General features: G+C 45.0%; 1 long non-coding RNA gene across 6 annotated transcripts; it reads left to right on the forward strand.

Annotated features, from left to right (window-relative positions):
* Positions 1-3048: 3048 nt before the first annotated feature.
* Positions 3049-22070, forward strand: LOC111092137. Of its 6 annotated transcripts, none has more exons than XR_005353271.1 (4): positions 3049-3234; positions 4002-4114; positions 4201-4387; positions 21861-22070. It is a non-coding gene; the product is annotated as an uncharacterized LOC111092137 (long non-coding RNA). The 6 variants fall into 6 exon arrangements; XR_005353275.1 differs by lacking the exon at positions 21861-22070 and adding an exon at positions 13593-13973; XR_005353274.1 differs by lacking the exon at positions 21861-22070 and adding an exon at positions 13212-13583.
* Positions 22071-23509: the final 1439 nt, after the last annotated feature.

Consider the following 23509-nt stretch of genomic DNA (forward strand, 5'->3'; position numbering starts at 1 on the left):
TGGCACGACCCCGTGCACCCTGGTTGCTTAAGAGAGTTCCACAAAAGATCTCATAAAAACCCCTCAACTTAGGTACTCTGAAGGCAGCCCTTCTGGACCCCCTTGCTCTCCAGGAGCTTTATACTCTTGCTAATAAACATTGCTTTGCTGCCCACCACTCTTCGTCTGGTCTACCTCTTCATTCTCTGAAGCTCTACGACCAAGAACAGCAGCACTAAAGGCAAAGACATCTTGCAACGCTACCATCACACCCAGGGGTCTGTGCCTACAACATGCAATGGCTCTTGTTTCACGGAACCCATTTGAGGAAACCTTGTGTGGGCTTCCAAAAGTCACCCAGGGATCCTGGGGATCATCACAGTTAATTGGTACTACTGAGCCTTACTTGGCAGCACATCATTTATAGACGGACCCATGTGAGCCTCAGCGAAGTTCACAAGGCGAATGATGGGGTCAACCCCACACCACAGACCAAGGCTCAGCACACAGGCTGAGTGTGGCTCGCTCATTTTTCCAGGGACGTAAACCAAGCTGCAAATGCATCTTGTCAGATGTCTGGGCTCTACACTGTGGAATTATACTGCTAGTAAAATAATAGTGGCTGTAAGCATTACTATGACTACATAGAAGTTGAGTTTTTTCTTCCCAGGAGAGGTTCACATTGTCTAGAAGGGAGAGAAATAAATAACAATAAAAACTGGGAAATATTATGATCAAGCTTCCCGTGTGCATTTAATAAAAGTCTTCTGAATGTATCATTGGGTTAATGATCTTATCAAGGGGTAGGGAACGGTGTACCTGCTTCCACCTGAACGATGGGAGGTGGGGGGCTCACGAGAGGGCAGGAGGTGAACCACAGCCTGATTCTGGTGGGGGCTTTCCTCAGGAGAGCAATGTGGGGGTCTTGAGAGGAGGGGAGAAGGGAAGCCCCAGGAAAGGTGTGTCGTGAACACAAGTCTGTGGCCAGAGAAGCTGTGACAACTGGGCACAGCCTCGTCCAGGAGCTCAGTGGGCGCCTGGCAAAGGGCGTGGAGCACAGCACTATGGCTGTGGCTGTGGTGGGTGGTGGGAATCGCAGGGAGGATGACTTTGACCCCCTCTAAGCTGGAAGGAGCCAGCAAGGGACAGGACAGCTGGAAGTGCCAGAGGGGCAGTGGGGAGACGGATGGTTGGACACAGGGGGTGGAGGGGAGACGGGCAAGTGCGCTGGTCCTGGCAGAACACTTCAGTGTGGGATGAGAGGCCGAGATGGTTTTCACAGGTGTGCTGCTTATTTCTGCTTCCCCAGGCCTCCCCCCTCCCACGTGTGGGACTGACCTCAAGTCCCAGATGGTGTGGGTGGGGCACAGATCATCCAGCATACTCTCTCTCTTTCCAAAGCGAGGACACTGGACTCTGGGGGCATCCCCTGTGATCCCACTTCTCAGGAGGTCTCCATCTCCTCATGTTTGGTGCCCACGCCAGAGACCAGGATTAGCCCAAGGCCTCCCTCTGCCTCTGCCTCTGCCTCTGCCTCCCACAACACTGCCACCAGGGATCCAGCCCTGGGACCTTCTGCTCTGTCAGCAGGGCAGCTGCCGCCCCCCCCCCCCCCCCCCCCCCGGTAAGGGCCACGCAGAGGTGGCATCCAGGGTCTGCAGCATAGCTCACCCCAGGTGAGCCACATGCACCCATCTGTTACTTCTAGAAGGAGGGGAGAGAAAGCCAACTGGATGACCTATCAGGATTGATTTTATTTCATTGTGCAGATAATCCCAATTTCCCACAAGTATTCCCAAACCGATTGTTACTTTTTAAAGGCAGATGTCTTTGTGAGCAGGCTCACACGGGGCGTCTCCCTTTGCGCCCCCACATCCTCAGGCATCAGCCCAGCACCTCTTGGGGGGCCAGACTGGAACTTAAATCCACACGTGACTTTGTCTACTTTTACTACTTCTACGGTTCCCTGGTTTGAGTTACTGTAACCTGGCGGATCCTGGAATGCTCTCCCAAATGTGGCAAGACTCCTTTTCCTTCCCTATGTCTTCTGCTTCTGTCTCCCGCTGTTGGGGCACATGGAGCCCTTTGCTCCCTGGAAATGCCATGGTAATTCCTCTGCATTAACTCACTAATGCTGTTTGGATCCTGGCTCACCCTGTGCCCTGCTTGGTCTAGTCCAGCCCTACCCATTCCTTAAAAAGTACGCTAAACATTGTGTTCATCCATTAAGTGTCCCCAAACCCAGGGATCTTTACTTCCTGAATTTCAACATCACTTTTGATTCTCCTCCTACATTGTCTCAATAAATTCAACTTATTTAAAAAGTGAGCCCTTCATAAGCTTATCAATTAACACGTGGTCCTGAGGGCATAGATCAAAAAGTGCTGATAACCCAGTGGTTGAAGAACCAAGTATCTGCCTAACAAGAAAACAGCCCTGTGCGTGGATGTCTCAGAATCACCCGCCACTTCAAGAGGTTGTGATTTTCTTTCAGCCCTGTCACCCCCACCAAGGCTCTCTATGTGGCCTTGCTCCCGAAATCTTTCCAGAAGGGTCTGCGGCATCCTTCTTGACAGCAAAGATGACAACACAGTGTTTTCTTCACCCTACAATATTTGGGATTTTGTCTGGCACAGAGTAAAGCCAGATTCAAGACTTGGTCCATTGACAAACAGGCTACAAACAATAAATTCTGTATTGACAAAGTCTCCTTCTGATCTCTGCCGGAGGTTTCCAAGTTCCGTGTCATCCCTACATTCAGTGGTGTCCTAAGACTGGAGACCTATCTTTGGTTATGGCTGGAATAGCCAGTGGTTGAATGTGCATTTAAACACTTGGTAAACACTTTTAATTATGATGGTGGGTTGCCCACCACTTATAAGAGTTAATGTTTGGGAAAATTGCCTCTAATAGAATTAGTCCTACTTTCATCTTTTGTGATGGAAAATAACTAAGGTCCAAAGGTTTAAGGCAAGGAACATAAACCTTTTAGAAAATTCTAAAGAGGCACTGACTTCTCAGGTTGCTATGACTCAGCTTGGTTCTGGTTCTTTCTGAAAAAAACGTTCCATTAGAGGAGTGTGGAATGTTCTTATGGCCATTCTAAGCCCACAAGTACTTAATTTCTCCACAAAGAGGAAAAAAGCTATTGTTTTCGGTTTACTCAGATTTTTTTTCTTACTCATTTCATTATTGGCCAATCTTCAAAATGAAAGCTATGGTGATATCCTAGGAAGTTCATCTCAAGGGCAGCCGGTAAGGATGGCTTCTTACAGTCACTGTTTCTGAGGCAGAAACTCACTTCACTTTTCTCTCACAACCAAGTGGGGAGCAAACACTCAGTTGCTAGTGGCTGAAATAGAATTAATGATTTAATGGCCATATGTATCTCTTCTTCTCAGCAAGCTTCTTCCTTTGGATGACATAGACGGCTTAGACATGTAGGTCACTCAAGATAGCTATAGATGTCTGTTGCCAGGGAAACCAGGCACAGCTGAACACACTCACCTCTGAGGTGGTTAGAGCCCCCCTTCATGGACAGAGCTTCAGAACTAACTGCCAGGACACACGGAAGACCCCTGTGGGTCTGCGGACATGAGCTGTGGAAAGCAAGCCCATCACTGGGAAACTTCTGGATATCTGTTATCTTGAATCTAAATTTTAAATAATTCTGAAGAGTTGTGGCACCTTTGAAAAACAAGTTTAGTTGGCCCACAGGGGACCCATGCTGGTTTGAACGTGGAGCAGATTTGCCCTCTCTGTGCAAGGACCTGTTGCTGTTGAGTAGATAGAGAGGCTCAGAGTCCCAGAGGTGCCGGATCCAAGCCCTTGCTGCAGAGCTCATCATTTGCTGATGAGCTCATACGGCTCGTGTAATGCATTATTTGCCCTTTGACTCCCTCGATGACACCATAAAATATTCACTGAAAGAGACCTGGCCCAGCCACACACACATTCAGAGGAGAGTGGGGCACATGAAAGCACTGGTGTCAATCATATGTTTCCTTAAATCTGTTCACAAGGGCAGTGCGCATATGGCAACACAGTCCCTGCTTTCACAGGCAAGAACAGAGAAGGTGGACAGAGGACACTGACACAGAGCCAGGGAAAGCAAGGAGACCTCGCCCCCCCAAAGGTAGGCTTCTCCTATTTTGTTCAACAACCAATGAAGGCACTGCCCTCTTAAAAAATAATTTCAGTGGGAATTACCTTCTTCTGCAGGTGATCACATAAATGGATGGAAAGTCCATGTCTGGATGTGTGAAAGTGAAGGCTTTTTATGAGTGACTAGCCCACCTGAAGGCCCCAGTGGGGTCAGCTGCCTGAACCATGCTCCTCCGGAATCAGACATGGTGCCATCGCAGGTGAAAAAGGACGAGCGGATTCTAGCAACCCAGAGTTAGTGCAGGTAATACAAGGGAAAATGAAAGGGAAATCAGAAAAATCAGGACACACACAGAGGTCCTAAGAGGTTATGTGTTTGTATTTCTTGCAGTGGGTTCTCACAGTGGCAATCTTTCTATGAAGAGGGGCATGTTCACATTCATGCTAATGCTGGGAACAAGGGGAGAGTACTGAACAGCAGCCACAGTAGCAGAAAGGGAGTTGGGGGGTGGTGAGGCCCTTTGCAGGCCAGGCCTGGGGACTGCTTACCTTTGAGGAGGGGGCGTCCCCACCCCAGCCTCACCCGTTCCTGGGAGCCTGACACAGTTCCACATGCTCAGCAAATCACTAAAAGATCCACCTGTTTCCAGTAATGGCACTGCTATGATCAGGCTTATTCAGATCTTCTTTTATGGCTCATATGAATTAAACAAATTTTATTCCAAACATTAAAATGTGTTTTACCAAAGGAGCCTCATTATTTTTGTATAAAGTATCTTATAACCTATGTTATAGGTCTTATAACCTATACCCAAAATATGCATTAGTTTAAGAAACTGCTGTGAAAGCAGCAAATATTTTTCAAGCACCTTCTGTGTGTTGAGGACAGGAATAGGTCATTTTACTCCATTGAGTTCTCGCTAGAAAACTGTACAAACAGATATTATAATTGCCCTTTGCAGGTGATTTGCTCAATGGTCTTACATCCTAGAATGCCATTTTATTTTAAGAAACTTCCCTGTGGGATGTATCACATAATGCGGGGAGAAGCCTACAAAAAGGAAAAGCCATAATCACATGTGGCTGCTGCCTGACTTTCCAGCTATGAGATTTCTAATACACGTTCAGTTACCATTGTGTTATCACTCCAATCACATGATACAGACAGAGATCATGCCGTGGCTTGGACACACTATGCATTATTTTTTTTAATTGACTCTAACAGTAACGACAACAGAAAAATAAAAATGAAACTTTAAGTTGAAACTTAGAAATTGTATGTAACTTGATTAGCTAATTGTTATTTCTGTAGGGGGTCAAAATAATTAGTTTAGAGAAAAAGATGTGTCAACTGTTATTCTGGAAAATGAATGCATCAAGTATTTTGATGGTGGGACTATTTACAAGACAACGGGAGAGTAAGCCTAAATGCTGCATGTCTGTGTGTGTGCGTGTGTGTCTGGGTGTGGGAGCTTCGAGCACATGGCTGCATGCAGCTGGGTGTGTGAGAGACGCCGCAGAGGAGACAGGAAGGAGGATTCCCTGCCCCTTATAAAATTCTAATGTCTTCAAATCCCAGACTGTGAAGCACTGAGTTCACTGGAGAATCTTCTCCGAGCCACATAGACATCTAACAGAGGGCCTTTAAAATTTTTACCCCTTTTTAGTATAATAATTAAGACCAAGACTAAAGGAACCCAGGAGCAGGAGCAGGAACAAACCACACGGTGTCTGCTGCGTTGTAATCTCACCTACAAAATATAGTGAGCGCTTTTTGCCAGCGTGGAAATGATCTGCGTGTAGTTTTCAGCGCTCTGCCTAGTTCTAAAGGAGATTCTCAAGAAAATAGGCCCCCTGGTATGCTAGGGAGGGCTGATTAAGTCAAGGATTAACTGTGCAGACCCCAAGAAAGAGTGTGAGCAAAGTGGCCATGGCAGTTAAGTTCCCAACCTCCAGGGGAGAAAGTGGAGGAGGTTTTCCTGACATAGTTTGCTCTGCACAAATGCTTGACTTTTTAGGACAAAATGTGGGTAAACCAAAAAACTTGAGAGCAAAATAACAGCAGACCAAAGGCTCTCATCTAATTATCTTTGGAAATCTGTGCTTTAGAGATGTGGGCCACGTGGTTGTGATTACTTGACATTTCAGAGATTTTATCCTATGGATTTGAACGCTCCGTGTAATTCAACTCAATCTGAAAGGATGTTGAGCGGAACGTGACCACGATAACAGAGGTGCACCTTCCACACATGGACAGAATTCAGTCTCAAGTATCATGACGTCCAGACCTTCTCCAAGCCTGGGTCATCCAAGTTTACAAAGAAATGGGAGACAAGTGGAGGTGCTGACAAATATTTATGCTACTATTTTCTGTTAGAAATGGAGTTGAGAATGAAGGAGCAACAAAGAAGTGCACTCACGTGTCAGCGCTATTCCTGAGTACATACCAGCGGCCTTTGTGGCCTTTCCCTAAGCTCAGCGGTGTCCTCCACAAGGCTCCTGCGCCCCGGGGCGGCCCCCAACACGGGGCACCTCTGCCGCGACCTGCACTCAGGCGCTGGTTCCAAAAGACCGGTTTGTCATGAACGCAGGGACTTACCCTGCTCCCTTTGTTTAAACACCCCACACCTAAGTAATTAGGGCCCAAGATGAAAAAGATTGTTAGAAAAAAAAGATTTTGAATGAAAATTGCAAGTAATGTATTTGCAGAATAAAGGGACAGGTTGAGGGCAACAGGATTACATTGATCTGTGGATTTTCTCTCCTTGTGAAAAAATAAAAGTAGTGTGTCGTTTGGACTAAGGTGCTTCTAATTGCTAACCTCTGCGATGTTTTTATCCAACTGCAAGAAGTACGTGCAGTAGGAGGAGTGTCGTTTCCCATCAGTGATGGTTGGAGTTGGGGATAATTGAGGACATAGCACACAAAGAACTCCAGAGAACGAGTATACTCATTTTTAAATTTTTTTTAAAAATATTTTTATTTATCTATTAGAAAGAGAGAGAGACAAGGAAAGAGAGAGCACCAGCAGGGGCTGGGGATGGACAGAGGCAGAGGGAGAAGCAGACGCCTGGCTGAGCAGGGAGCCGGGTGTGGGGCTCAACTCCAGGACCCCAGGATCCTGAGCTGAAAGCAGATGCTCCACTGATGGAGCACATGAGGCCCCATTTTCTAAATATTTAAATTGGGTCCAGTTGCCTAATCCTTTGAACTACCTCTTTTTGAGGCTTTAACACAGTGTGTTCAATAAAAGGAGACCAGGATTATGGAGGCGAAACTGGATTTTGGTGCAGACACCCCTACTGGGTGCTCCCACAGATGGGAGGAGGAAGAAGGGGAAGAGCAGATGGAAACGCCTTCTGGTACATAGCGAGGGCATGACTGCCCGTCACATCGCACAGACAGTGGATCCATGTTGGAAGCACATGCATCACACCCTCAACTGCGTCTTTAAGAAGCTGTAGAAAGCACCTCCGATGGCTTAGTCCTACATGATGTGCCCCCTCTGCCTGCTTCTCCCTCAAGGCCGCAGCTCCCGGGGCTCCCTCATCAGAGCTCATGGAGAGTCGTTGCAGCCTGCACTGACCACTCCCTTCTCCAACTCCAATTTTATGTATTGACTCTCAACTTCAATGTCAACTAGAAAGGCCAGATTTGTGAGAAATTAAAGGCTGGACTTGGATTCATCCAGGAGAACCGGGTCCACAGAGCACACCAGGGGGGTGAAAGCCACAGTTCCCTCAAGCTTGTGGACCATGTCCAGCCTGCTCCTTTTGACATTAAGCATTTACCTTTCTGTATCTTATGCAATTCACACGAACAAGTTGTTTCTTCCCCAATGAGAGTCTAAGAGGTTGTGAGGGTTGACATAAAGGTAAGCATTTTCCTTACACATTCTCTCAATTTCAAATTAATACTCAAATATAGTGAATGTTTAGCAAACATCTGTCCAAAGGAACAAAGGTGACTACATAAAAGGCCATCAGAAAATTCTGAGAGCATGGAAAAAGGGGTTATGCTGTAACCCGAAGTATCCTACCTTGGAGCCACCGTGTCATCAATGTTTGCTTGGGATGGAAAGTGCCTTTCATTTACACACATGGCACCGTGGGAACAAGTGGATTTACTGCAACATTCATATCCAGCACCTCTCAGAGACCTGCTGAGTGGAAGACTCCATCTCAATACTGCAGATTTAAAACAAATCAATAAATGTGGTCCAAAGTGGAGACAGAAGAAGAAGGCAGAGAGCATAACTTCACACAACTTCACTTCCCAGACCTGCCCACCAGTGTGCATTCAGTGTCCTCGGGAAACAAGACATGGGTATTTCTGGAAGCATTTTAAGTCAAACTTCGTTTTCTGACTTATCAGTAACACCCCCCAGAATAAGGGTGTGGAGTCCAGAGCAGCCGGTGGACCCCTCGGAGAAGCTCAGCAGGAAGACAGCACAGAGAGCCGCCCCCCGACACCCCCGGCTCGCTAACCGCAGGGTACAGGAACTAGACTTCAACTCCATGAATCAGACTACGTGTCCCCCTGCAGCCTTAACCCTCAGTGCCGGAGGCATGATGAAGGATGATGGGTTCATTCATGCCGTAACCCTCCAGGAGCCTACAAATACATGTTAGGTAGCATATTCAATCAAATCTGGTCAAAAGCAAGATCCTATCTTGGCTGTGCTAATGGGACTCAGTTGCCTCAATGAGTCCTCATCCCGACTTGACAAGAGAAACGAAGTCTTGCCTTGTCAAGTGCTCTGGTTGCATGTGGGTCCCGGTGTCTTTACAATGAGGATTCCTTCATGTTGTGGTGATGGCAAGGTCACCAGTCAGCCCTCGGGGCTCCAGCCTGCCCTTCCCTCCACTGGGCCCTCAGTGACCTGGAGGCGGGAACATGGAGGGGCTCCCCCGCCTCTGTCTTCTGCACACCACTTGGCATGAGGGCTGTTCACCTCCCTTCCACTCCCAAATGGCAGCCTGCACTCAGGCTCAGGGCTCAGCTCCGGCCAGGCCTCAAGGACGCAGGGCTGAGGGAGTCCAGGCCAACATCCTCCCCGCAGAGATGAGGCTGCCCCACTCTGCCCTCCTGGCCCTGCCCTCCCAGCTCTGCCTCAACCAGGTGCTGGTCTCTGGGCTCTGCCCTTGGCCCACAGAATCTGGACAGTCACAGGCACTTCAACTGAGATGAGGCCTGTTCTCCACCTGCAGGGGTGTTTGCTTGGGTGTCCTGCACCCTTGAGGTGCAGCAGGAAGGAGGCTGTGTGGATTCTTCTGACACCACTCCCTACTCTCTTTCCTCCAACCCAGGAGCTACATTCCTTCCCGCTGGAGCAGGGGTGACCAATCCTTCTGCCTCCCAACACCAGGGGGTGGATATGGGTTGGGTTAGGTTTGCATCTAACTGGCTGCTTGCTGTTTTAGTACCTTTGTTCTCAGCAATAAATGTCTCTCCCATAGTTCCCAGAGCCAATCCCCCCTTGTCCTTGTGAAGGAAATTCACCTCCTTCGGGATTGGTTAGCACCTTATCCTGCTTCAGCTGGAGGTGGCTGGAGGTGACTCAACCTCCCTGTGCTTTGGACTTCTCTGTCCGAGCTTACCACATTCTTGTGAGATTTAAACGGGCTTGTTCACATAAAGTAAATAAAATAGCTTCTCATTCATGGTATAAATGTTTAATCTATAATTAAATGATTATTTTGAAAAAAAGAATGAGGATGAGAAGTAGCAGAATGGCCTCCAGACCAGCCTGAGAACACCCAACAGAATAAAAGAATGAAAAGAATAAATATGCTAAAAAAAATACAGTGTTACAAGTTCAGGACCATGTCAAGGTGGAGAAGCCGAGAAGCAAACATCCTGAAAGAACCTTGTGATCCTCTTTGGGTTGATTTCATCAACAATAAGTCACTTGGGCTAAAATCATGATGTGTCCCACCTGTTCTCTGTGAAGTCTGCCCTCGAGTGTGAGATTCTAGCATCCTGGCAAAATAGAACTGAAATCTCAAAGTACAAAATGGATTCTGGAAATATTGCAAATGTATGTGTGCAGTGATGACAGGTTATTCTTAATGGACATGAAGACGGTTCCATTAAGGCCATTTTACAGCGAGTCAGCCCACCTGGGATTGTGATACGAAGGATATGGATTGTCCTGCATTACAAAAGGGAAATCTAAAATTGCCTATGATTGCTGTTAGAAGCTGATTAACTTCACCGTGTAATTTGGGAAGACCCCAAACTTCACTTTCGCCGGAAGGTGGGATGAGGCATGAGGTCTAGAGCGGCAAGAGGATGGCGTCTAGAGCCACTCTGGCATTTTGTCAGCTGGGACTCTGGAATCACTTGACCAGTCTGTACTTCTGTGTTTTCATCTAGAAAACAGGCCATAAGAGCACCCATGATGTGGGTACACTGTGAAAATAGCACACAATTCACTAAATCTGTACTAACCTGAAGGATCAATGCAATTGCATAAGGCTTTATGTAAAAAAGTGGATTCTCACTTCATTCAAACTCCTCATTAGCAGAAGAGTAAATTTTAAATATGGAAATCCCTTCTTAAAAAGTTCATCTAAAAGCAAATACATACAGGGCCCCTGGGTGACTCACATGGGCAACTGTCTGTCTTGAGCTCAGGTCATGATCTCAGGGTTCTGGGATGGAGTCCTGACGTTGGCTCCCTGCTCAGCAGGGACTCTGATCCCCCCTCTTCCTCCACTGCTCCCCCTGCTTGTGCACTCTCTCCCTCTCTCTCTCTCTCAAGTAAATAAATAAAATCTTTAAAAAATAAAATAAAAACTAAAAGCAAATATATATCTAGGAAATTGTGGTTTGAAAGTAACAATTTGCAGCCTACAGTTTCTTCCCAAAGATTGCCATCAGCCCTCAATATACTAATTAATCATTTTTTGAAATGATTAATTTCAAGGGGACAAAGATATTTATATCTAGATGTATGTAACTGATACAAAATCAGAAACCATAGAAATACAGAATGTATCCACCTTTAAAATTAGTAAATAGTTTAAAATCATGTTATAATGTAAGGTACATGGGATTTTCGCGGTTTTTCTTGTTAGATTCCTTTCCCTGTCTCATCTCTGGAGAAGCCAAAACAAATAACTTTACTTCTGTAAATTGTTGGTTTCACTGCAGTAACTAAAATATAATCATATAAAGCTTATAGAGAAAAAAAAAGTTTAAAAATAACGTTTCCCTTAAAGTAACTCAAATAATTGACGTTGAGTTTAGACATGGTGATGTGTGTTTGGTCGTTAGAGAAACAGGGGTGTGGATTCATTGAGGGGAAATCATAAAGCCCAGACTCTCCGGGATGGGCTCCCCTTGGAGCAAGTGCCCTTCACTCCCTGACCACTGACTTGTTCAAGACACACATTTGCTGACAGCATTGTTTTTTTCTAAAAAGACAACAACAAATACAGGGGGAAAAGCCTGTGCTGTAGACATTTAAAAATGAGGTGGGTGTCTTTAAGGTTATAGGGAAAAGGGATTTGGAAACTACAATTTAGTGCCCAGATAACGGATTACTCAGCACAAATAAAGTCAATTTCAGACATGTGTTATCCTAGATCATTTGTCTGTTCCATTTGGGAAAAAAAAAATTAGTGCAGGCTCAAGACTTGTCCAAAAACCTAAGTAAGTAGCCATGAGACCCAAGACACGGAGATCTTAAACAAACAAAAAATGCATTAAAAAACAACTAAAGGAAAAAAACAAACAAACAAACAAACAAACACACCAAAAAACCTCCCTTTCTGAGTAATTATTCCAAACTAAACCTTTAAAACAATAAAATGATTTTTTTTAACAGTGATCTTATTTACATTTATTTTTTCCATTATTACACAAAAGTAACTGGAAAATGATAGGAAAATGCCCAGTGTCTTTTTTATAAGAAAATGATGGCCCATAGACAAATAAAATAGCGTAGAACGTTATAATCTGGGGCAACCAATGGAAGGCTAGGTAGATAAGGAGAGAGTCAGTGGGAGAAGGGAAAGGATCTGGCATTGACACATGAACTAGTCGGGAATGACACTAATTTACAGGGTAATTATGTATTATTCCCCAATATTACCATGATAGTACATGGTTCAGTAAGTGGAAGACTTCCACATGTTCATAAGTGTTTATGACAGTATCAATTTTCTAGTTTAGAATTTATATTCAAAATTACCAAAATAATTAAGATGTTAAGGTACTGATACCTTTTTAAAAGGACACAAATGATAGAAGTTAAACAGGAGTAGGTGGGACCAAAGAGATGAAAAATAAGGTGGAAGGGAGCTGATGTCTTCATTCTAATTGGTGGATGTTAAGAGTTACTGGGTACTTTCGACAAAGTCCGAAATATAGATAAATACTTAAAGCAGTAAGTGGATGCTGATTTACACACACTCCGTTCCCCACCTTTTAAGTCATCATATAAGAGGTTAAGCCAAGAAATAAAGTGTATAAACACACCAGTCACAATCACAGTGATAACTCACCAGAAGACCAGTATTAGAGATAGGTTTTTTTTTTTTTAATATTTTATTTATTTATTTGAGAAAGAGAGAGAGCACAAGAGGGGGAGCAGCAGAGGCAGAGGGAGAAGCAGGCTCCCCCTGAGCAGGGAGCCTGATGCAGGACTTGATTCCAGGGCCCTGAGATCATGACCTGAGCTGAAGGCAGACACTTCATTGACTGAGCCACCCAGGTGCCCAGAGATAGTTTTATCTGACAAGTGATTGAGTTGAGCACCAGAATATTGTATTTTCTATTTGATACCCTTCTGTAAGTTTTGAGTTACTCAACCACATTTCTGTGTGACAGGCCTATAGTCCCTTTGCTCAACTACCTGGGGATAGATGTGTTTTGGAATTAACATGTTTTTCGTACCACATCTCTTCCCAGTAGGGTCTGGGACAGCATCTCATCATCAGCGGCTCTACACATGGGATGTAGTTTCGACATAGCTTCACATTAGTTTAGAACAGATTTCACTGTAAGAGATTCACAGAAACTTCATTTCCCAGTGCCCTGTGGGTTTTGTAGCTGTTCTGGGGACGTTGTGGAGCTCTACCTAGCCCATAGAATGACACTCACACACATTGCCTCCACAGTAGAATCGCCACAGAACATATTTGGTGCACCTTACCCTGAGCCCTCATGTTCCCTTTCAACTGAAGTGTCTACTATGGTGAAGTAAAGGTAAGACGCATTGACCAAAGGCATTTTCTCCTTTGAAACAACCAAATACATGTATTTATGCAGCAATAGCTACAGGGATGAAATGCTAGAGCAGTTTCCAAAAGAACATTCGGTGTAAGCATGATAAAGTCTTTGTTTGGATTTTGATGGAAGCGTCTCCATTAGTTTGGCTGAGGAGGGGCCCTGCCCTGATCTGCAGTATTAGCAGCAAGGAATGCCTGTCCTCTGCAATTCACCCATCTTTCCACTCCACCTTTGTCAGAACTAATTTTATTCATGTTTTTTTTACCTAGGACTATAACCTTTACTTCCAGGAAGGACAAGATAAGTTCCCCCTGCAGATGAACAAAATAATAGAATGTAATGGCAGGTGGCAAACTCAGCCAAACACCAGATGATTCAGTTTATACACTGACATTGATGGTGAAAACTAGAGAATGGGATCCCTAATGAGTACTAAGGGAACACAGTTGGTGAGGATGACTACCACCCATGAACTCATAATTATTTAATCAGCCAGCAGTATTTGGGAATTTAATGGGAACAATGCTGGGTCATGAGATAGCAGAGCATGGACCACAAAGCATGTCCTCCAAGAGCAACAGGACATGGAAGGGGATCTCATGTCAACTGTGAAGGAGACTGGAGTCATGGATGCTGGTTAGAGAAGAAAAGATGACAGCACATAGTGTTAATAAAGTTATTGTTTATTTAAATGTTAGTACTTGATTTGAGTTTTTTGAAAAGGGTAAGTTTGAGATTGCTGGTGTCAAGAAGTCTCATCTGACATCATAAATCAGACCTGAAACTGGCCCTGTTACTATAGGAACCATAGCCCCAAAGCCTCACTGAAGTTTTGTTTGACTGTGAAAATTTGACTTGAAGGTAGAGTGAGGAGGGTCCACCAGGCTGCTGGCCCGTTTGGGTTTGGAAGATACTGAGGAGCATGAGCTCTGGACACCTGGCCATCTCCCACTCCTCGAGTCCCTCTTACATCCAGGGTCCTTCTTCATGAAGGTTGCGGTGGCTACTGTCCCAGGGAAAGGAAGGAGGAACAAAGAGCCAGCATGAAATATCCCATGGGCACATGGCCTGGAATGTTCAGAAGGAAGTTGAGGTCAAGAGGTCTTCCTTTTGAAAGGATGAGGGAAAAGGTAAAGGTTAGAATGGATTGTGGCCAGACTGTGGGGCACCCTGCACGCCACAATGAGGAGTCTGGAAATTATTCTATGAGGAACAAACACTGGTTAGAGGTGCAGGATCCTGAAGAGCGAAGCTTAGGAAAATGAATGAGATCACAATGTGCAATTGTAGAAGCAGAATAAGAACACAGTGGAGAAATAATAGATATATTAGTCTGAGTTTGAAGAAATGGAGGGTTAGACTAGATGAGGCAACTGGAGAATACATAACACTGAATGTGACTAAACGTTCAGGTAACTCTGTGATGGCTTGCAGGGACCCACTGTGGGAGAGAGGAGGATACCCAGGCAGCTTCCAAAGATTTTATGTCTCAAGACAGAGATGTCTTGACAAAGGACAGGTTTGAAGACAAAAATACACTTGGATTTTAAGTCCAAGAATAGGATGGTCTGTTCAGCTGACAGCGGGAAGACAGGAAGCAGAGTCTGGGCAGGTGTATATCCAGGATCCAGGTATAGACTGCTGAAACCAGAAGAGCTCATACAGTCACCAGAAAAGGAGAACGCCAGGACTGCAATAAACTAAATGTCTGGCACACTGAGAGCAGAGGAGGGAAGAGACCCATATGGAGAGAGAAGAAAAGGAGGGAAAAGGAGACAGAAAATCAGAACGTTGTGGAACCACAGTAACCGGGGAAGGAGAACTTCACAGTCATAGAGTGGGGGCTGCACGTCGTCCTGGGACCAGGACTGGGACAGGAATCCATCACTCACGGGGACGGATCCTTGGGGTGAAGACAGTTAACTTTTCATATTCAGGTATATTTTCAGATGGAGGCTTTTTCTTTTTCTTTTCTTTTTTAATATATTTTTTAAAGATTTATTTATTTATGATAAACATAGAGAGAGAGAGAGGCAGAGACACAGGAGGAGGGAGAAGCAGGTTCCATGCTGGGAGCCTGACGTGGGACTCGATCCCGGGACTCCAGGATCGCGCCCTGGGCCAAAGGCAGGCGCCAAACCACTGAGCCACCCAGGGATCCTCTTTTTAAAAATATTTTATTTATTTATTCATGAGAGACACAGAGAGAGGCAGAGACACAGGAAGAGGGAGAAGCAGGCTCCCTGTAGGGAACCTGATGTGGGACTTGATCCTGGAACCCTGGGATCATGCCCTGAGCAGAAGGCAGACGCTCCACCGCTAAACCATCCAGGCATCCTGAGGTGTAGTCTTTTCGTATTTGCTTCCTTTGGTAAGACCTGATATAGTATTTTTAAGACTTTATTTCAAATAATTCCTGTAGCAAGATATGCCCTCTTGAACATGTTGGAAAATACGACTATCTTAGATTGTTATGAAAGTAGATTGCATTCCCACTAGCCTCTTAAATTATCAGACACCGCCTGCCTGGCACCACCTTCACCCCCAACCCCACCCCAACCCCCACCAGACACAGTTTCTAGAGCAAAACTTAAAATCTCTACTGAGCAGATCAGAGACAATAGGGAAGGTGTAGATAAAAGGAAGGAAAAGTCCAGAGAAAAGGTTCTCAGAAATTATGAGTCCATATCATATACCACATTTTGAAGCCATATAAAAAAGGTAAAAAAAAAAAAAAAAAAAAAAAAAAACACAACATACCAGCAACAAAAAAGGGACTCAAAAGCTGTGAAGCCAGAAACCATCAAAAATATATCCTGGGGGATCCCTGGGTGGCGCAGCGGTTTAGCGTCTGCCTTTGGCCCAGGGCGCGATCCTGGAGACCGGGGATCGAATCCCACGTCAGGCTCCCGGTGCATGGAGCCTGCTTCTCCCTCTGCCTGTGTCTCTGCCTCTCTCTCTCTCTCTGTGTGACTATCATAAATAAATTTTAAAAATTAGAAAAATATATATATCCTGGTACAATTCTTAAAAAAAAAAGGAAGAAAGAAACTCATTTCACTTAAAAATAATCAAATAATCAAAAGAAAAAAATCCCAATCCATTCTTATACAAATTACTCTAAGAAAAAGAATTAAGTACAGAATAATGTCTCTTCCGAAAATAAAGCATGCCAGGAAGACTTTTCCACAAAACAGGAAAACACAGACCAGTCTCACACAGGAGATGTTAATGCAAAAGTCTGAAATAAAATATTAACAATCACAATGTTAGAACGTATTAAAAAGAAGTGATTCATGAGCAAGGAGGTTTATTCCAGAAATATGAGTGGCTCAGTATTAGAAAGTCTACTGACAAAATGCATCATCGCAACAGAGGTAAAGAAAAGTCATATGATTTTCCTAGATATATAGAAGATATTTGACAAAACCCATCACTCATTTTTCTTTTTTTTTTTTTTCCATCACTCATTTTTCTTAAAAATATTCAATAAATAGAAACTGATGATTATTCTTTCTTTATGTGCTTCACCCAAAGACAGCACCTGCCTTAACAGGAAAGAACTTCCACCCACATTAGAGACAAGGCATTAAAAAAGAAAAAGTGATCAGAGACATAGCAATTAGGAGGAAAGAAATAAAGTAAGTCGACTGCCTGACAGAAACAGCATATGCAAAATAAGAGAATTTGGTACAGGAGCAGATTTTAAAATCAATGTAAGGAAATAAATAGCCTTCGTGTATACAGACAGAAAGCAGGTTAGAAGATCTAGCTAGAGAGGCATCTACATTAAAAACAGCAAAACCATTTTATTATTTTTTAAGATTTTATTTATTTATTCATGAGAGACCCAGAGACAGGCAGAGACACAGGCAGAGGGAGAACAGGCTCCCTGCAGGGAGCCCGATGTAGGACTTGATCCCAGGATCCTGGGATCACGACCTGAGCCAAAGGCAGACACTCAACCGCTGAGCCACCCAGGTGCCCCCAAAACAGCAAGCAAAACAATTTTTTGAAAAGAAAAGAAAATGCCTAATGCATTTAATAGCAGAAATTCAGATATTTATCTAATAAAAGTTGGAATTTAAAATTTCAGAAACGCCGTCTTCAGGAGCACCGAGAAACGAGATGTAAAGCTAATAAAATATACACATAGATAGAAACTCTAAAACTCTGAGGAAAGAAATCAGATACTGAATATAGTCCACATGCATGAATTAGAAGATCAATAGTAAGAGGTCGATTTTCTCATGAAAAACAATTCCAGATAGATTTTGCAGATGTTGCTCCCTCCAGGAGGTGGCGCGTGATGGACACTTGGTAACTGTGGGCTGCACGGAAAGATTCCCAAGTGGAAACGAGGGAAGAGGGTGAATTTGCAGGGATGGGTGGGGAGCACCCGAGGCACTACCTCGGGGAGGGAGGTACTGGGTTAGGCTCATCACTGACCTTCGTGTCGCTGGCACACCCCCCTCACCAGTTGTCACAGCTACATGGGGTTTCCACAGAACTTCCCTCCTGGGAACATTTAAAATAAAGCGACAATAGACAATAGACATGTGTGTCAAGGTCAAGCTCCATGTCCACGTAGACATGTACAAATTTGTTGTAATAACTAAGGCATTCTCTAAACTTCAACACTTTCAAGTCTCATTTTTAAAAATTGAAACTCATAAAAGGGAATGAAAATAAGATAAAAAGGATACTGAACAGGCTCTCAATAGGAAATGTTAGTAGTATACTCTCACACATAGACTGTACTAAGAAAGCCATACCAATGACCATTTGGCAGACTTAAGGCAGTTAATTTTTATGTTTGATTTCCGAAGGAATCAGAAAAAAAAATGAATTAAAATTTGAAATTTGACTGGCACTGTTGACTGTTGCAAAGCACACACACGTTGGCTGGATGATGTGGGGAAAGATGAATTCGCTCCCACTCCTTATGGAGGCTCAAGCTTGTGGGCACTTTGGAAGGCTATTGTTTTTTAATGGATTTATTTATTTGTGTGTGGGGGGGGGCAGCTGGCAGAGGGAGAGAGAGGATCTTAAGCAGACTCTGCACTAAGCACAGTCTGACGTGGGGCTAGACCCACGACCCTGAGATCAGGATCTGAGCACCCGGGCACCCCCAGAGAGCTGCTTTTCAACACTTTCTGCCACACTCCACAAGGAGAAGCCTCTAGGCTGTGAAGGAGGACCGCTGGCAGGTAGAGGACAGCACCCTAAGTGCGTGACCCTGAGTTCCCACAGGACAGCGAGCCCTGGCAGGCTGGCTGGGCTGCACACTGGCTCCCACTATTTTGATTCAGGTATGTCAGAGACAGCAGCAGACAAGACCGTGTCCTGGATATGCTCTTGCCCGCATTCCACTTGGGTAGATGTCCATCACAAGAATGTCCAGAGCTCTGCAACTGCTGACTTATTTGTTCTTCTATTCACTCCATCGCTCACCCCAAGGACCACACGGTTTCTTGTCTTCCCCTGTGGCTGTCTGGAACGAAGAGAAGTCAGCCCTTTAGGGGGATGACAGACACCGGTGTTCCCCGGTGCTGACTCCCAGTGTGCACCCCATCCTCACCCATGGGGTAGCCCAGGCCTCAGGTCACCATTAGGTCTCCCTCTTCCAAACCTCTCTAAAGCTCGGCTCTCCCTTCACACTCCTGCCAGCGTCTCAGAACCACCACAGGGAGCCCTGACATGTGTCCTCAAAGACATATGTTCAAGTATACCCCCACGCCCGGTACAGGTGAAGGTGGCCTTATTTAGAAAGAAGGGCTTGGCACTTGTAATCACGTTAAAATGAGGTCCTAGCAGATATGGCCAGTGTCCTTAGGAGGGGACGGAGGGGCACAGAGACCAGGCGGGGAAGGAAGCCAGGGGACCAGGAGGCAGAACTCGCAGAAATGAATGCCCACAGCTACTCAAGGATGTCAAGGAGCCTCCAGATGCAGGATGAAGCAGGAGACGGTTCTTCCCTAGAGTCCTTAGAGGGGACATGGCCCCACTGGGAGGATGAATATCATTGCTGTGAGCCTCCCGGTGGGCAGTGACAGGTTAACAGCAGCCACAGGACCCGACGCCACCTCTCACAGGACTTTGGGTCCCAGGCCGTAATCTCAGAAGAGTGTACTCTCTTTCTAGAAGTTCTGTAGGAAGACGCCAATCCTTCTTATTTCAACAACTGTGAAAGCTCTAAGTGAACCCAACAAACTCCATTTTGGTGGCGTAACCCGGAGATTTGCATGCACATGTTTTGCCTGCTCACATGCTTGAGCCTCAAAGGTGCACATGTATAACCAGGGGCAGCGCCGTTCGCTGCACACCCGGGAAGGCATGCCATCCACGGCAAACAAATAGTGCAGCCATAGCATCGGGCCGCTGGGGAAATGGCCAAGAGCTCCTTCTCAGGGAGCAGGGGGGCGCTGATTCAGAGAAAGCAGTGGGCGTCACCATGCCGCATGGGAGGAAGGCAGATGATAGAGGTGGGGACCTTAGTCCTGTTGTCACAGACCGCACTGTCGGTTCCATTGTTCAATTGCAATTTGCACCAAGTTCTGACTCACCCAACCCTGGAGGGGACATTTTGGGGATGTAGAGAAGCTGCAAAACTATAAAATCAATTTAGCTGAAAAAGCTTTGGGCAGTTTTTCTTTTGAACAGTCTCATGTTATTTATTATTTCTTATACAAATGAATAATGCAACAAATATTCCACACAGTATTATGGGGGCGGGGCACAGATCAATGTTTTGAATGACTATGTCTTCCTTATGTGCTTTTTCCTTCTCAGCATTCATTTTGACTTTCAAAAAATTACTGTTCCTATGGAAACAGTAATGATACCACTTTGCCCTAAGAGCAGTACATGAGAAAAAATGATAGTATATAAAGAGTGTCTTTTGGTTTTACACTGTTTCATCCCTACAATGTCCATAAATACATACCTATTACTATCCATAATACCAAAAAAAATAATTTTAGAAAAACCATCCAAAGGAAGACTATTCTTGATATTAGACTCAAATATTTTTTTCAAAGTTCTATTTCTTAGTGAAACAGAAATTTTGATCCTTATTTCATTAGTTTCTTAATTCAGCCTTCCGACAATTATTTATTCCATGCTTACTCTCTGTAAAGATATAGAGAGTATTTTTCACGGTGTGATTATCTTCTGTTAGATCGGAGGAGACTTTGACAAGAACTAGTGCATGTGTACCTTATTATCCTTGTGTCCTTAAGGAATTAGAATGATGAAAGCATCTGGATTTTTTTGTTTTCAGAAGGATTATTTTCAAAGCTAAATTGTCAAAAACAAAAAACGAAAAAAAAAAAAAGGAAATCACTGTGGTCCAACTCACTCTGCCTTCATTCTGTCAGCGGCTGGTCAGCATCACATGCCTGCAGGTTAATCATTTCTAATCTTCGGAGCTGAGACCAGAGTGGTCCTGAGCTGCTAATAAGTACAGACATTAACTCGGGGACTCTCTAAGCCAGCGCCTTGCTGGTCGTTTCTGAGGGATGATACTGAGAAGTTAGGAGAAATGGGGCGATGTGCATATTTCATCCTCAAGGTAGCATAAATCCTAACTCGGTGTGATGTAATTGGGATTCACAGATAGGTTTTATCTTCAGGCGAGAGGTGACTCTTACCTCTACAGCTTGAGGTTCTCTGTTTTTCTTGTTTAAATAATTTGCATTTATCTTAATCAAAATGTGTAATTCGGGGCTGATGAAAGGCACTCATTTTGATGATAAGCTTTTTTTCAGTAGGCTACATATCAATTTTAATTGGATGTCAAAGTCTATGTTCTTTGGCCTTGTGTGATTATTCACAATTTAATTTGCAGAGGAAGCAGGGAAGAAACCAGGGGAAATAGCTTAAACTGAAGTTTTCGTATTAATCCTTTGGGTGAAGGAAGTATACACAAAACACAGATGGTTGTGATGTAATAACACTGAACCTCGCTGGACAAAGCACCTTGCCCACCCGGCACAGTCTTACCACCAAAACCCTCTAGGAAACTTTTCTCTGAAGCCGGAGTTTTCTGCACCTTCGAACCCTGACATACTGACATAATGGAGAGTTGACTTGGAGACTCTGGGCTTCTCATGATTTGGGCCTGAGAGCAGACATGCCCACAAGAACAACAATTAGCCGGGAGGGGGGGGGGGGGAGTGTTGCAGGGGTGAGAGCCAGTCCACATGATGCCTGTTTTCATGTCTTGTGGCCACTCTGGAAGGTGGCATGAGGCAGTGGGAAGAGACCCGGGGTTTCGGAGACTTAACCAGCTTCCAATTTCAGCTCCACCTTCCACAACATTTGAGAAGTGCAAATAATTTATCTTTTTAAACTCTCGTGTTCTGATATCTAGAGTGGGATGATAACTGTGTTTGCAGAGTTTTTTTGCAAATAAAAGGAGAAAATACATGTCAAGTGCCTAACAGAGATATGGCACATAAAATAAGCAAAAATATATTTATACATATCTTTCTCAATTCCTAAGAGCAAATTTATTATTTTATTTCCCTCTCTAGAAAGAAAAGTTTCTAAATGACAGAGAGAAGGAAATCCTTTGCAGATCTTCTAAGTCCAAAGGCGGTTGTAGAAACAGGGCCACGTGTGGCCACCTGGACTGCAGGACAAGAGGAGTCAGGGTACAGAGCATCTTCAACCCACAAACAGATCCCCAAAGGGCACTGGGGAGGCCATGGGCTTATGCCTCAGTTTTTTTAAAATATAAATGTTCGTTGGTCCTTTAAAAACTTCCTGCTGGTGTGCACTCTCTTGGATTATTTATTCTCATTTTATTTACCTCAGCAATCTTTTGAGGCAGTATTACTTGCCACTCGATTGCTCAGCAGGCCAGAGGGTGAAGCCTTGCACCCCAGGTCAAGCTGCAGAGCCAGGGCAAGCCTGACCCTGGGGCAAGGAGCACTTGTCACCCCACCTGCTTTCTGGTCCCTACGTCCCCCAAGCCCAGCAGCACACCCAGCTAGTGTGAGGCTGAGACACTCACAGTGTGGTTGCCCTTCTTCCAGTCACTTATTCACCTTGTCTTTCGTCTCTCTCTCTCCTTTTTTTTTTTAAGATTTTATTTATTCATGAGAGACACAATGAGAGAGGCAGAGGGAGAAGCAGTTTCCCTATGAGGAGCCTGATGCAGGACTCGATCCCAGGATCACACCCTGAGCCAAAGGCAGACACTCCACTGCTGAGCCACCCAGCTGCCCCCACATTGTCATTTCCTTTCCATCCTGTGTCTCTCACTTGCACAGACCAGGCCTTCCCTTCTGTTTCGGAGCTGATGTTTTGTCTTTGAAAATCATTCCTACTCCTGCGATGCTTTCCACTATTCACGCTGCTCCCACCATGTTTCTGTTTCTAACTGGGAAGTTGGCTGTTATTGTCCTGACGATGCGCTGCTTCCACACGGATGGAGCTCAGGGCAGGTGATCATCCTAAACCCAAGCACAGGGAAGCTGCCAGCCTTCCTGAGCTCATGGATTGAAAGAGCAGTTTCTAGTAACCACTAGAAATCCGTGCTGCCAGAGACACTTGACCCTGGGGCCCCCCTTTACCTGCTGCTTGAAATCACAGCTGGAAGCCCACACCTCCATCACTGGCCTCTGGTTTTGCTCAAGCTGGTCTTCAGCCCAACGCAGTCCCGTCACCCTTTCTCAACGAGGTGGCTAATTCCACTTTGATAGTATCTACATCACGTTACCGAATGTTCATCTCCAGCCCCAACCTCACTTCTGACCTTCAAAGACCCCACCACACATCTGTTCAGCACACCCGAGGCTCAGCCTCATGTGGCTCATGTAGGGTCACCTTCGTGCACAATCACTGGCTGAACAGACCAAACAGAAAGTTACGGGCTCAAGTCACATCAAAAATCCTGATCCATCAAAAATCCTCCAGGTTGAGAAGACCCACCCAATGACTGTGTCTTTTTGTGCAAATTGCCTACCCCTCTGTATGTCAGGTTCTTCCTCTGTACACAGAGGTGAGCTATTGGTTTCAGGATAAGGAGGGAATGCCCCTCGTGGCCGCACCAGTAGGTACATGTCTTCAGGGACAGCGATGTGTCATGGGGCAACCAGCTGTGAGACCAAAGAAAGGCCCACACTTCCCTCCCCTGTGCACCTTTTATTTATTGAATTACCTGTTCTTTGAATCCCAC

This window comes from Canis lupus, chromosome 1, assembly GCF_011100685.1.
Source record: "Canis lupus familiaris isolate Mischka breed German Shepherd chromosome 1, alternate assembly UU_Cfam_GSD_1.0, whole genome shotgun sequence".
NCBI lineage: Eukaryota > Metazoa > Chordata > Mammalia > Carnivora > Canidae > Canis > Canis lupus.